This window comes from Arachis hypogaea, chromosome 13 (assembly GCF_003086295.3).
Source record: "Arachis hypogaea cultivar Tifrunner chromosome 13, arahy.Tifrunner.gnm2.J5K5, whole genome shotgun sequence".
NCBI lineage: Eukaryota > Viridiplantae > Streptophyta > Magnoliopsida > Fabales > Fabaceae > Arachis > Arachis hypogaea.
In genome coordinates, this window is record NC_092048.1 from 35,153,092 (window position 1) to 35,168,542 (window position 15,451).

Consider the following 15,451-nt stretch of genomic DNA (forward strand, 5'->3'; position numbering starts at 1 on the left):
ACAAACTTCACGCGCTTGTCGTTTGAAATGTCTTTTAACTCGAACACTCTTTCCACTGTGCAAAGCTAGTCGATAAAATCATCTGGTTAGAATCTCCCTTCAAACGCAGGAATATCAATTTTAATTCCTAAGTCTTTAGCTTTCATGTTGTTGTGTCGTGCTCTTCGTGTGGACAAATCTTCAAACGAAGAAGAATAATGAAATGGATTTGCATCATCCTCTTCGCTAGAAGAACTGTCTTCACTTTGCTTGCCATGATTATTTTGAATGGTTTCATATTTTTCAAGTTGCTCTTGCAACTCCTTAACTTGACAGAGTAATTACTCCATTTCAGTCTCTTGAGTAGTTCTATGCTTCGGAGCCATCTTTTATTACTAGACAATGATGTTGATATTTTGGCACCGATGTTATGATAATGATAATGCACAACAATGATGGAATGCACTAATGATGATGATAATGGGTATGCACCAATGATAATAATGATGGAAAGGCACTAAAGATAATCACCAACAGAAAATGCACTAAAAGAAGAGAAAATAACGAAATTACCTAGAACTCTACAGTAGACAACCCACACTGACGACGACTCATACCAACAGCGAGAGCACCGCACTAAAGACCCATACCCACAAGCCAAATAAGCTTTTACTGGAGCAATGTGAGGACCAACCTTGCTCTGATACCAAACTGACGGCAGGACGTCGTTTGGATCACCATTCTCGGCGAGGTTAATTAACAATCCACTATGGTGAAAATAGCCAAGAACCGACCTTGGTTGGCTAAGCCAAGAATGCACCTCTTACTCTCAAAAGAGTCTAGAAGAAAATAAGCACACAACTTATTTAATATATAACTCAATCAACTCAACTTGGTAAGTAAAAGGGATACATATGCATATTTATACTAGTAGGGGATGGAGAAACCTTCATGACTTAGACAATGTGGAACTAACTCATAACACAATACAATAACATATGCTAAACTAGACTACTTTAATTAATAATACAAACGTAAAGATATATGCTCATGCATCAAAATAGTAACTTGTATGCAAGGACCAAAGTGGTCTTAAACCATTCCTAATAGGGAAAAAGACACTAATTCACTTTATAATTAGGTGTCATGTGTGATGGCTTAGGCAAAGCCATGGCTATCATGGTTAGGAGCGATGGACCTATAAGAGAGCGACACCTGGCGATTTGACTCATCAAGAAGTATATTTGACTAGCTTGAGGAAACAGTAACTTTTATAATCAAGGCAGTAATCGTTGGATGTATGTAATCAGTCTTGTTTTACTTTTTGGCCTGTGGCCTTGGGTCAACAAATTGGCCCTTATCAAAAGAGATTGAGTTTTTTATCCGAATTGAGAGAGCCTACCCAATCTCAACTCATTTTTTCTGCTGAACAACAATGGATCTACTCTACCCTTTATGTCGGTCCTTTCTCTGACCTTGCTGTGAGAAGATACCCGGACATTCCATCCTGTTGTCACTGATGCATGTGGATCCGACCTAGTCCGCCTCAACAGAAGGTGACATTTGCCACTACCGCTTGATCCTTGATGCACGCTTTAGTTTTCTAGCTCCGTTGATGTTTTCGACGCAACTTTCGCTAATGAGGTGCTCATTCCTCCTTTGATGCCACCCTCGAGCTCTATTTGTTGTGCTTGGTATCCTATTCAAATGAAAAAGCGTCGCTACCTCCGTCATATATATGCTTCAAGTGCTTGATGTCCTTGAAGAACGGAGACGTTGATAGGGTGATTAAGCCCAAAAGATTCGATAATGAACTCAAGTGGCCTTCCTCCATTTCGCGCTGATTTTTTCCAACAATGTCCGATGCACAATCTCATCCATTTTCGGCAGCTGTCGATGACACCCTTTCTAACCGCAGGCCATTTGACCAAATGACATCCATAGCCCTTGGTACATCTCCTATTTACATCACTAGACCCGTAGTAAACGAACAAAGATTTACTACAATTAACAACTTAATGCAAGACAGGATATCATACCATGTTCTAGTTGTCAGCTTCTCATTCGTTGGTCAATCGATAGCCACTACTAGCCACCGAGACCACGACCACCAGAGACACCACCATATATATATATATACCTGTTATATTTTTCTATTATGTTTTTGAAAGTTATCAATAGTCTAAAAAAGGAGGGTTGAATCTATCACCTCTTTTAACTTTGTACACTTTGACTTCTAAAGGATTTAGAATTGAATTGCTGATGAGTCTGCCACATCGTCGCATCTACTTGAAGCCGTCGTCGTCACTATGCTCGTATCACCTCATTCATCCGTCGCACAGCTGCTGTTCCTCCGTCCAGCCCTCCTCTGCTCCAGTTCCGCTACGCTCCAACCCTCCTCTTTTCCAGTTTGGCAACACTCCAGACCACCTCTTCTCCAGTTTTGTCGCGTCCACCCCTCCCTAACGTCGTGCTCCATCGCCTCTGTGCTAAGGTTTGTTTTTTTTATTTGGTTTAAGATTTTTATGTTGTTATTATTTATATTTTCTTCTTCAATTATTGTTGTTAACTTGCTATTACTGTGATTCTGTTATGTTAATTGATTATGTTGATTCATGTCCTTATTATTTTCTTTTTCAATTTTTTTCATTGTTACTCTGATTGTTTTATACTATAATTTTTTTAAATTTTTTATTTAGGTCTTGTTCTTGTTAATTTTCTAAATTGTAAGTTGTTATTTTGCAAAATTATTGGGTTGCTGTATTTTAATTTGTTGGATTGAGATTGTTTTTATTTCTTGTGATTGGATTGCTAAATTTTTTATTTGGATCTTATTCTTGTTAATTTGTTAAGTTGTTGTAGTTGTGATTCTTGAGATTGAGATTGTCTTTATTTTTTAATATTAGGCTGCTAGTAATTTTAAGATATGAATAACAGCATCAATTAAAAAATAGGGTAAAAAATACAAATAAACCATGGGAGGAAAGTTGTTACATGAATAAGCCAAAGCATACTTATATGTAATTCGAACCTATTTGGTTTGAACTACATTTGCATATAAATTGAACCTATTTGGTTCGAACTACACACACATAATTCGAACCTAATTGGTTCGAATTACACACGAATAGGTGCCATCACATAATTCGAACCTAATTGGTTCGAATTCCACTAATTGTAAATCGAACCAAGATGGTTCGAAATACTAAGGATTAGACCTGAATATGTTACGTGCATGGGATCGTAATTGATGAATATGTTTCGTTTAAGGAGTTTTAAACGAAATGTCTGTTGAACACACATGGGAATAAATTAGTCTACGAATTAAATTAATTAAGACATGATGCGGAAATTAAATAACATCAAAACGCAAAGTACAGATGTTTTCATAGTAACACACACATACATCTAAAGGTAGATACGAAGTAACACTGATAACAAAATACATAGACGAAGATAGGTAACATACAACTCGGCACAGAAATCATCTAAACAAGTGCGACCCCGTGAAGCAACGACGTGGAACCCGTGTCCTCTGACCTCTCCGGATAAGCGGCTCCTCATCCTCGATCTCGTCGTCCTCGTCCTCGTCCTGCGGAGCTGGATGTGCAGGCATCCTAGGCTGGACATGTACCGATCGAGATGAGGACGGCCCGACAACTGAATGTGACACAGCAGTATGTGCCGAAGCTGGGGTACCACCCAAAGCGAAATACTCAGGAGGAGGCACGGAGGGAGGCTCATTCAGATCGACATGTAACGGTGCCTGTGTCCCCGTCGTCTGACTCCGCCCACGGGCAGCCTCATCATCATGCATGATGGCACTGATCTCATCTAAGAAGGGGGATCCACCAAAATTCCCATCATACCCAACACCGGCAAGGAAGTCTGAAAACGTGTTGCCCGAACTCACCCATGGCGTACTCTCCTGAAGTGTGTGGTCGTCAGGGGGAACTCCAACGAAGTAATCTCCCAGCGGCCCCTCCCCAAGTCCAGCCTCACCATGGGCAGTGGGATCTCCGGTGGCATACCCCTCTCCACCAAGGCCGCCATGATGGGGACTAACAACCCCGACTGCACCCCTTCCTCCACCGTCCACGTCACGAAGATCACCATCGTCGTGGCCCGCAACGGGTGCCCTCCGTCTGCCTCCACGCCCTCGTCCTCGACCACCACCCCTACCTGCCTCATCAGTCTCCCCCATTGCCTGCTCTAGCCACCTCCACTCACGCTGGCTCCGTCGTGTCCCGACACGAGCTCTCCTCTCAACCCGACGCCTATCAGGGACGTCGTCGACTCGATCCATGTCAGGAACTCGTCCAAGACCCCTCTGTGATGCCTCGACAGGATTAGGAACGCCCCTCGGATCCCCCAGATAAAACTCGGGTGACAAGAACCTCTTTCCATGCTGACTCCACCAGTCTAGGTAGGCGTGCGAAGGTCCAAGGTCGGCAACAACATCGAACCGGAGGACGTGATCCGCACGGGTCTCCCAAAGAATATGCCAATGCTGTAAAGCGGACGGGAACCAACGATCACCGCCTCTCCCGTCCTTCGACATCAGAAAGTCAATGTTAAGGGCGGGACACGGGAGGGGCTGCACACCACCGAACTGCGGTAGAACCCTATCTACTTGATGCCACTCTACAACGGCAAAGTATATCAGCGACGTGACAGACCGCCACACCACCATGTGTCGAGGCTCCAACCCCTCCGGATGCACAACCTGAAGTACCTCGGGGGAGCTATATGGCATCCAGATAAACTGCACAAAAAATAGCTATGTTGCCACGCCAACTCCCTCTACAGAAACATTTGATGTCTAGTTATTCAAATAAAAGTAACCGGAACAACACTCACATCCCTGGGTTGTAACATGTCTATCTTTAGTCTCGTGCTCTGCACTCTAGGACCCTTCTCGCTGTAGGAAGGGCTGTAACCTGACCACCTGCAGCGCACATGGGTGTTATGTTTAATTAGAAGTATGACAGATTTGTATTACAGTACAAGCGTACATGAACATTAGCTATTTTAACTTGAAATAGAAAAGCCTGAGTAGCGTACCTCGATGCCAAAGGCCAGCTGCACGTATCAAACCCAGCAGGCCTAAACCTGGGAAAGCACCAGAAGATCCAGGACTGAAGTAGCTGAAGTGGGCCTGCTAATTTCACCATATGTCTGTTTGCCACTCGGCACATGCACCTGTACAACCATGCCAATGCTGCAGACCCCCAACTGTAGGAACCCATCTCCTCAAGCCTAACTACGTAGGGAAGCCATCTGATGTGAATGCGGTTGCCGGACTTGTCGGCAAACAGCTGAGTGCCCAACAACATCATGATATAGGCACGAGCAAAGCGCCGCACAGTCTCCTCATCGGCTCCCTCGGGGCACTCTCCGAAAGTCTCCTGGAACCAGGTGCAGTTTACTGCGAACTTCTGAACCTGGCTCAGAGGAGGAATCACTCCAAGAAACTCCTCGAACCACACCCAAGCTGGACGTCCACCCTCGATATACATATGAAAATCTGTAAGGCAACCGCTGACATAATGCCCGTCCACTGCCAACCCCAACTGGTATGCCACGTCCTGAAGCGTGATCGTGCACTCTCCGAAGGGCATATGGAAGGTGTGCGTCTCAGGACACCACCTCTCGACGAAGGCGCTGACAAGGGGCTCATCTAACCGGAACCATCTATCGTTCAGCCTAGCCAAATGGTATAACCCGGCCATCTGCAAGTAGGGAACATAACGCTCATCGAGTGGCATGCCTTGTTGCCGCCGCATGCTCCTGATGCATCGCTGTGGCTGCGCATTAAATGGACCACATTATTAGAACCACATACAATACTGGTAACCAAAGAAAAAAACTAACACAATAAACCACTTACATAAACCATCAACACAACCGCATATAAAACCACTTACAAAAAACCACTTACCCTAAACCACCAACTAAACCGCATGCAAAACCACTAAAATAAACCATTTGCAATACCACTACAATAAACCACTAACAATACCACCTAACATAAACCACTTACATAAACCATTAACACAACCGCATATAAAACCACTTACAAAAAACTACTTACCATAAATCACCAACTAAACCGCATGCAAAACCTCTAATATAAACCATTTGCAATACCACAACGATAAACCACTAACATAAACTGCCACTAAAACCACATGCAAAATCACTAACTCAAATAAACCGTGTGCACAAAGTTTTCTATGTACTAACCTCGTCGTTGATGACCCCGGCTATATGAGCAACCCCGTCCAACCGGTACAGCCTTGCAAGATCGTCCCCATCAGTTGAGTCTTCGGTTCTACTATTTCTCAGATCGAATCTGGGTCGTTTTCTCTGGAATTTGGTAGGGTATGGAAAATGAGAAGTGGTTCGAATTTGCTTGATTCGAACTCCTTATATAGCCCAATTGTACGTAATTCGAACCAATTAGGTTCGAATTTGTGGTGGCACTTAATCATGAGTAATTCGAACCAATTAGGTTCGAATTATGCGTGTGTAGTTCAAACCAAATAGGTTCAATTTATATGCAAATATAGTTCGAACCAAATAGGTTCGAATTACATATAAGTATACTTTAGCTCATTCGTGAATCAATCTTTAATTTGGCTTATTCATGTAACAACTTTCCTCTCATAGTTTATTTGTGTTTTTTACCCTAAAATATATTTAGGATAATAAAAAATCTATTTTAATTATAATTATATTTTAATATGTTTATTTATTATTTTACTATAAAATAATTATTCAATCAAATTACAGTTAACCAATGAGTAAATACCGTCCAAAAAAAAGATGAGTAAATGAATCAGTAATTAAAATAATTTGATGGCTAATTTGATTTTTAGAACTTTAGTTTTTAGCATGGTCAAATTTCTTCTTTTATCTTTCATGTGTTAACATTTTGTAAACTTTTTTGTTATTCTAATCCAATTGTAAAATCCAATGTTATACTTTTAAAGTGATAGAAAAATATTACTTATTCTTTAAATTTTTAATCTTTAGTGAATTTTTTTATTTAAATAATATTATTTAATTAATTTAACTATCTATTTTTATAAGAAATTCCGTATTTTTTATGAAAAGTTATTTGTTTTTTAGTTTCTCTCTTCTAACACTGAATAACGAACAATTTTTAAACAATGCCTAATTACATTAAAAATAATAATATTCTATAAAAATTATGATATTAACAGTAACATTTTAAAATTATATAAAATGTAAAATAATATTCCATTTCAAATAATAATAATTTTATTGTTATACACTTGTACATCACGTTTTAAAATTTATTTTTTTTCCATCACTTAATCCACTCAATTTTTTTTAGTACAGTTATCGTAGAATTCTCGCATACCTCTAAACATATACTTATTGATAAGTATTTTTTCAACATGTTTAACTTCACATTAACTTAATCATAAATCTTTCATTGCTTCTTTCTCTTTATTTGTTGATGTACGTACTATTTTTTACTAGCATCAGAATAATTCTGTTATCATATATTAGACCCTAAACATGAAAGAATACTAAAGACTAATCGTCGAAAATCATTTCGACAAAAAGCAAAAAAAAAAAAAAAAAATTCAGCAAAACAGAGTGATACATGAATCATGAGAAGGCTATCCTAAGATTCTTAGCTGAGGAAGATATGGCGGCGGCAGAGAGGGCAAGAGGAGTTGGAGCGGGACAGCCACAGAATGATGCATTCTGAGTGGTACACGTGGCCGCATGGGACTCGCTTGTTTCCTCCGCCCTCAAACCCTTCCATGCATACCGAGCACACATCCTTTTCCTCCACCTCTTCCGCCTCTGCCACCGGCAACTTTGACACGAAGCTCTTCGAAGCCGCCGCAATTACCACCTGCGATTCTCCGGCCACTGTAGCCAGAGCCTCGTCCAGATCGAAGCCTCCCAAATCTATAACGTTAACATTATCCATCATATTACTCAACCCTGTATCTGTGCCCTGTATATATTCACTGAATTGAATGGTAAGGGGGATAATATAAGAGGAAAAAAATAAGAAAAGACACGAAATACAAGCGAACTAGGAGGATCATGTAATGCTTGTGACTTTTGAATTTACAATTAGAAAGTTGATCGGTTCCAACCTCGTAATCTGCACACCGATATTTATAACGATATGAGTGTGACACATATATATCAAGTTATTTTATCTACATTATATCTACCGCCATATTGATAGTTAAAGGGAGTTGACCAAACTACTTTTTGCGTTTTTTCCCCTTCTAATTTGGTAGCTTGACCATTCCGGGATTTAACGAAATCCGATGAGGTCATCGATGTTTCTATTGATTAGTCCAATATATTATCATCGAAACATAATGTAAGTTGGAAGAATATGTATTTTTATATATACGCGAAATAAGAATTTTGTCATATGAAAGTTACATAAATATGTTGTTATTTGCACATTTTTGTTACTATTGGTTTTTTTACCCCGCACCCTCCCTCCATTTTCCTTTTTTTTTTTCCCACCTATGTAAGATCAGTAGATGAAAACAGGACAAGAGCATGCCATTGTGGTGGGGTATATACTATATACATGGCGTAAACTTGAGTGGCGGAATGTTGGAATTATAAATAATAATCCCATGGTGCATTTTTACCCGCGATGAGGAGCATGCCACTGTGTTAGGTTTGGAGGTAAACTACTAAAATATATGGTAAATAATTAAAATTATCCTTGATTTTTTAAAACACTGAAAAAAATCTTTACTTTTATTAATAACAAAAATATCATGAAATATTTTAGAACGCAATAAAAATATTTAACATTAAATATATATTCTCAAAAAATATTTTAGAGATTGAGTTTTGATACGATTTTTTATAAAAATAATTAGAAAAATGAAATATTTTTATCATTAAAATTTGGTGATTTTATACCAAGTAAGTCTTTTTCACTTTTTTTTGTTGGTGATAAAAAATACTTTAAAAAGAAATTTAGAGATCCAATTTTGGTCTAATTTTATACATATACTTACTAAATAATTATCTAAATATTTTTATAAAATTTTGGATCAAATACATTACTCAAAGTAATGGTACATGACCAACAAATATTATTATTTTTTACTATTACTTGGCTATCAATAATTTGTACACATATTTATAGATATTTTGCTCACAAAAAATATATAGTTTCCACTTATATTTATTAGAATTTTACACATATGAATCAATATAATTTGTATCTATATTTTTCAAAGTTTCTATGTATATAAATTAGTAAAATTTATTTATTAAAAATAATTTATATTTGTGGTGGTCAAATAATGATAAAAATATTAAAAATTACTAACCCCAAAAATTTCTCAATATATAAACAGTTTATCAAATATAAAAGTCATCAGTCACTTGAAAAAAATAACATATTATTTTTAGTTATTGTTATTGTATTTTAAAATATTTGAAAATATTTTTATAATTCTTTATAATATTTAAATGATATTTTTGACATCTTATTAAAAGATTACGGGCGATTATATATATATAATCAAGTGTGACGCTATGTTGGTTGGAATAAACTCCACATGGGGATAAAAATGATCACAAATTCAAATCCTATGGAAGAAAAGATAAATACCTTGCTGAGAAGAGTTCATCAATTGAAAAGAATAGAATGGTTCTTGCTGTTCAAGCTTGTTCATAGGGAGAGAAACACGGTAGCCGATCAGCCTGCAAAGTGAGCGGTTGAGAACAATCGCGATCTCACAGTCTGGGAGCTCTCTCCGGCTATGGTGGTGACTGAGATCAGCTTTTTTTTTTTTTTTGGTATTCAACTGACATCAGCTTTGATGCCATGGCACTTGTCTTTGTTGGAAATGTTTGTAATATTTTGGGCCTCTTTAGTCTGGGCTTCTAGCCCATTCCTCCAACCAAAATGAAACAAAAATAAACAGCCATGTCTTTACAAGCATAGCATAAAAGGCCCTTTCCTAAGCATAAATATCTATTGATCCAAATTAGTCATTCCGGTAAATTTTTTTACTCTTAAATTCGATACCGTAGAAATAAAGAAAAAAAGCTCTTAAAAGTTATTAGTTCTTTGTTATTTTAAATCATATATATATATATATATATATATATATATATATATATATATATATATTATTAGATAAGTAAGTTTCTAAAAAAATTAATTATATGATATTAGCTCTAAAAATATAATTATAGAATAAATTAGCGAATTTTTAAAACGATAAAAAATTAATATGTCCAACAAAAATAATTCTTAAGAACTTCTATAAAATAAAAATTTATTAGAAAACAAAATTTTTTTATATGATATTTTTTTGAGAACTAATTTAGATATTTAATCTAGATCTAATAGGTTTTTTGGTGTTTTTCTATTTCTAATGATGTAAAATTGTATGGCTGTAAATTTTTATTGTATTTAGGTTCAATTATTTTCTTAATTTTTATAATTTTATTAATTTTTTAGTTATATATTTATAATTTAAAATTTTGTATTTTTATATTAGATATTTTCTATTTAATCCTCATCAATAGATATCTTAGAAAAAACTTATAATCCTAATTGCATAACTCATCTTACATCAAATATAAAAATAAATACTTCAACAATATTTTATATTATTTTACACAAAAGTGATTAGTAAATATCTAATTAAAAATTTTTATTTAATATAAAAATTTAGTCGGGAAGTTAGTAAAATTATATATACTAATAGAATCACTAAACATTATCTTTATTGCTGTATCAATTTTCACGAGTTAAAAATATAAATTTAGTTGATGTCATTTATGCCATTTATGTAGCTCACTTGGAATTTAGATTTTCTTGATGAATGATGAAGGACGTCGCCTAATTATGTGGGAATTGTGGAATGTTGTCAGTTTTGCAGGGATATATTTCTAATTTTCTCTACAATAGATGCTGCTGCAACTATAGAATTTTGTGGGTTGAATGCTTGAAATACTAGTTGAACTTGTCTAAAGCTCGGTTCGATTTATTTTGGAGTTACTAAGATAATATTTAATATCATTTCTTCTGAATATGGTATCTATTCTATCTATTTATTTTATCTATTTTATTATATAAATATTATATTTCTATATTTAATGATAAAACTAACATAACATATTTTTTAAAATATCTTTTAATTTATTTTTTTAACTTATTAAATTCAATTCATTACAATAAATATTAACTAATGAATTTAATTAAATATTTAAATATTATACAATTTATTATAATTTGTATTAATCAATTAATTGTAATTCATTATATCAGTTAATTAATTGATTAATTTATTAAGTATATAAGAAAGTTATTGTTCTGAGAGTTACCTAAAACGGTAATTTGGGTCTGAACGTGAGGTCCAGACTTCTTCTAAGGCAGCGTCCAACTTGTTCTAATGCCGAGGTGTCGCCGTTCGAGTTCGTCGTGAGAAGGTAGGGGTAGTACCTGCAAAAGACTCCGATGCTTAAGTTAACAAAGGCTTTAAGCCAGTTTTTAGTAGATAGGAACTTGAATATACCTGAGGGGTGTCAGTGTATTTATAGTAAAAAGATAATCACCTTTTTTTAGGAGTTCCACTTTTATTGGTGGACAGTCGTTCTCTTTATCTTGAGAGTTTGTTGGGTCTATCTTTTAGGAGAGATAGAAATAGTATGAGAGATTTGGAGAGGCACTTACTTATTTAGATAAGTGGAACTGAACCTCCTTAACGCATTCATCCTCTTAGAAGGTCGGGTGAGTGGAAGAGGCTACCCTTGAGGGGCCTTTATCCTTAATGGGCCTGGACTGCATTTGGGTCAGGGTATGAACTGTACCCCTACTTAAGTTTGAGCTTTCATAAGGTCGGATCCAAGTATTTGTGGCTCCAGTCTCCATTGTCGGGTATGCCGCCTTCAAGAGGTTGGGTACTCGAGATGTTTCAAAATTTTGAAACGTTGCCACTTTAATAACATGGCGAATGTTACCTGGTAGTTTTCTGAAAATCCACACGTGGCTTTAAAGAGGGGTGCAAAATGTCTTTTTTGCCCCTTGTTCATAAAAAGTTAATCTCTTTCCTCTTTTTTCTTTTCTGTTACTGAAAACGCTCACCTTGCCTCGTTTCCTTCATCAAAAAACCCCCCCTTCACTCTTCTTCCTTTGTTCTTTGCTTTATACTGCATTCTAGGTCAATATTTCTTCATCTTGAACCCTTTGAAAGTTCTCATTTTGCTTTTTCAAAGAGAAACGTTCGTGTTTCTTGCTGTTTGACGTGCCTCTTTACTTCTGCATTTCATTAAGGTTGGTGTTTTTATCCATTTTCGTTCTATTACAATTGCTCTGGGTACTTGTATTTGCCTTAGATTTTGAATGGTCATTTAAAATGTTGTTGGTGATGGGGTTTTGTATTTCCTTTAGTATTGTCACTTCTTGTTTGTTCTTGAAAACTTGTTGAAAACTGTTCGCTACTTGGGATTTGTTGCTAGGGACTTTGATATGGTTGTATTATTCTCAAATGGTATCGCTTTTACTTGGTTGGAAGCAATATCATTTATGTGTTCGGAATTTGATGATGATTCGCTGTGTTTATGAGATTTTATGAGAACGGTTGTTAATTGCTGGTGTCATTAATAATGACCTGACTTCTTTGTGACTATTGTCCGACTTTCCGACTTGTTGTGACGATTTTTCTTTGTGTGTTGCATTTGTAAATATAGCCTTAATGTCTCGCTCTGTAATTTACAATATATTAACCAAAGTTCCCTACTCACTTAACTTGGGTAGATATTTCTGTTCTTACTCCTGTCCTTGTTATTGATAGAAAGTATGTTGGAATCTTCCAGAGGCACCATAGATTGTATGAAAACCAAAAAGATGAGCGGAACTATGAGATAGTGGTAGCTGATCTCGAGGAGAGGGTATGTTTTCTAACATTGGATAGGTCGGAATGCCCTTTCTTTTATGATGATTGCCTTTTCACTAAGCTAGACGTTAGGTTTCCTTTTTCTGACTTTGAGATTAATGTCCTCTGTACTTGCAACGTTGCTCCTACCCAACTACACCCTAACTCATGGACTTTTCTGAAAATATACCAACTCCTTTGTCGGGAATTGGATATCCGACCTTCCCTGAAAGTGTTCTTCTATCTCTTTGTGCTTACCAAACCTTTTAGTTCTAAAAAATTAGGTTAGGTTTCTTTCTGAGCTGTTTAGGGGAGGAAAGTTTTTTCTATTTTGACTAGTCTTTTCATAATTTTAAAAATTATTTTTTTAATCCGAACTGTTAAGGATGCCCAACCTTTCTTCATTGACAAGAACGATGAACCCTTTTTTCATTGTATTGGGAAGAGAGACCAGTAATAGCCAAGTATAATGTAGATGATTTAGATGAGCTCGAAAAGAGTGTAATTGGCTTATTTCAAGAGTATTAGGGCTGGCCTCCCTATTTAGACACCAAAAAATTCTTAGGGATCCCAGTCAACTCTAGTCCGAACTAGGTAGCCATCCTTTCTTTTATTCTATGAAGCACGGACACTTTGATGAGTTGCCGTGTCTGCGTGTCGGACACATTTTGGACACGACACTTACCGACACTCGTCCGACACGCGTGTCTGCTGTGTCCAAACCGTGTCTCAATAAAAAATAAAAAATTCTTCTTCGGACACACTTGGACACACCTAAATACCATCACGTGTCAGCGTGTCCGGTCTTATTCTTAATATATATTCTTAAAATAAATTTAGATATAGTATATATTATTATTTATTAAAACAAAAAATATTTTAAATACTTGATATAATTAAAATAAGACATTAAAAATAATTTAAAAATTAATTTATATTTTAATATTAATAAAATATTAAAATATCATTACGGTTTATCTAAAAAATACTTTATATTTTATATGTATGCGTGTCCCCGTGTTAGGTAAGATTTTAAAATTTGCGTGTCGACGTGTCCCGTGTCGTGTCGTGTCCCGTGTCCGTGTCAGTGTCCGTGCATCATAGCTTTTACTTATAAATTCTTGTTGTAAAATTGTGTTGGCGGCTAATGTGTCTTTATTTGCAGAAAAAATGGCTCCTATGTTGGTTGCCATTAAAACACTTCGAGCCACCAGAAAGAACGTTATGGCTCGGGACATACAACTAAAAGAAGCTGGTGACGCTGTTGCCCAGTCTTCTCCCTCGAAGTCAGACTCGGGCGTGTCAGCTTCGCAGAAGGTTATACCCGTCCCTCCGTTTTGGCCAATTCTCTTTATCTCCGCCACTGATAGTATTGTGGCCCGTCCTCATCCTTCTTCCTCCGAACAAAATCCCAAAAGGTAAAAGACTGCAGAGTGGGAAAGCATATACAACATGGGCTTTGACGGGCTTGCATGGAGCGAAAAACATATTCTCCCTCATAGCCACATTAGTATGGATGATGTGTCCCTCAAAAGCCATCTTCAGCTCCTGTCCCGAGGTAGAATTCGAACAGCAAGCGTGTGTGCAGCATTGACCAGAGAGTTGGAGAAAACTTCCCTTAGCGCCACTCACAGCTCCTTGGTGGCTACCCAAGTCGAGGTGGTTTCATTGGAGGAGACAAAAAAAGAGCCTGAAGAGGAGAGTGATACATTGTTGTCCGACTTGGGCAAAGCTCAGGCAAAGGCAAAACAGGCGGAGACGGCCTTGGCTATGTCAAAGGATTTAAGAATGAAGGCGGAGGAGAGCTACACCCATGTCTTCGGGGAGAGGCTCGACCTAGTGGATGAGCTGGCTAATGTTCGGGACAAATATGCAGAACTCGAGGAATATGTGGCTGAAGGAATGGATGAAATGTTTGCAAATTCAAAGGCCTAGTTTCAAGTTATTGCTGCTGAGGCAGACCTTTCCCTAATCAGCCAAGATAATATTGTAGTAGACGAGAAGATCGTCCTGGCTCCCGAGGATGATGAGGAGGTTCATTTGCACGACCCGAAAATTTCGGATGCAGAGATCAATCAAATTTCCCAAAATCCCAAGGTCCCCTCTGAGAATGAGGTCATTAGTGGTGAGCTCCCTCCTTCTCCGACTAGCCCCATCGCAGCTGTGCCGATTTCTGAGTATGACCCGACTCCTTCCACCCAAGCTGAAGATACTGTCACAGAAGAGCAGCTTAATCCTTTGTAATTCCGTCTTTAGCAGTTTGAATGGCCCAATGTGTGGGTCTTTTAAGAACAATTTTTTTTTGTAATAGCTTGTAGCCTCGATCACTTTTTTAGTTGTATTTTTTTTTTGACAATTTTAGTTTTTTTTTTTATCAAAAAACCTTTCTTCATTTTCATCATGATTATAGGTTTTCAATAATTATTTTTTGTCGAATTAGATCTTAGCCTATATAGCCGTTTAGTTGTAAATCGTGTTTTGACAACTTTTTAATACTGTTTCTTTGCTAAGTTAAATGATGTCGGTGAAGTAGGTCAGTATAGTGCTTT

At 37.0% G+C, this 15,451-nt stretch overlaps 1 long non-coding RNA gene across 1 annotated transcript; it reads right to left on the bottom strand.

The window, feature by feature from the left end:
* Positions 1-7,353: 7,353 nt before the first annotated feature.
* On the bottom strand, positions 7,354-9,823 carry LOC112738044 (uncharacterized). Its single transcript, XR_003812849.2, has 2 exons — positions 9,626-9,823; positions 7,354-7,981 (listed from the first exon to the last, which is right to left on the bottom strand). It is a non-coding gene; the product is annotated as an uncharacterized lncRNA (long non-coding RNA).
* Between the last annotated feature and the right edge of the window lie 5,628 nt (positions 9,824-15,451).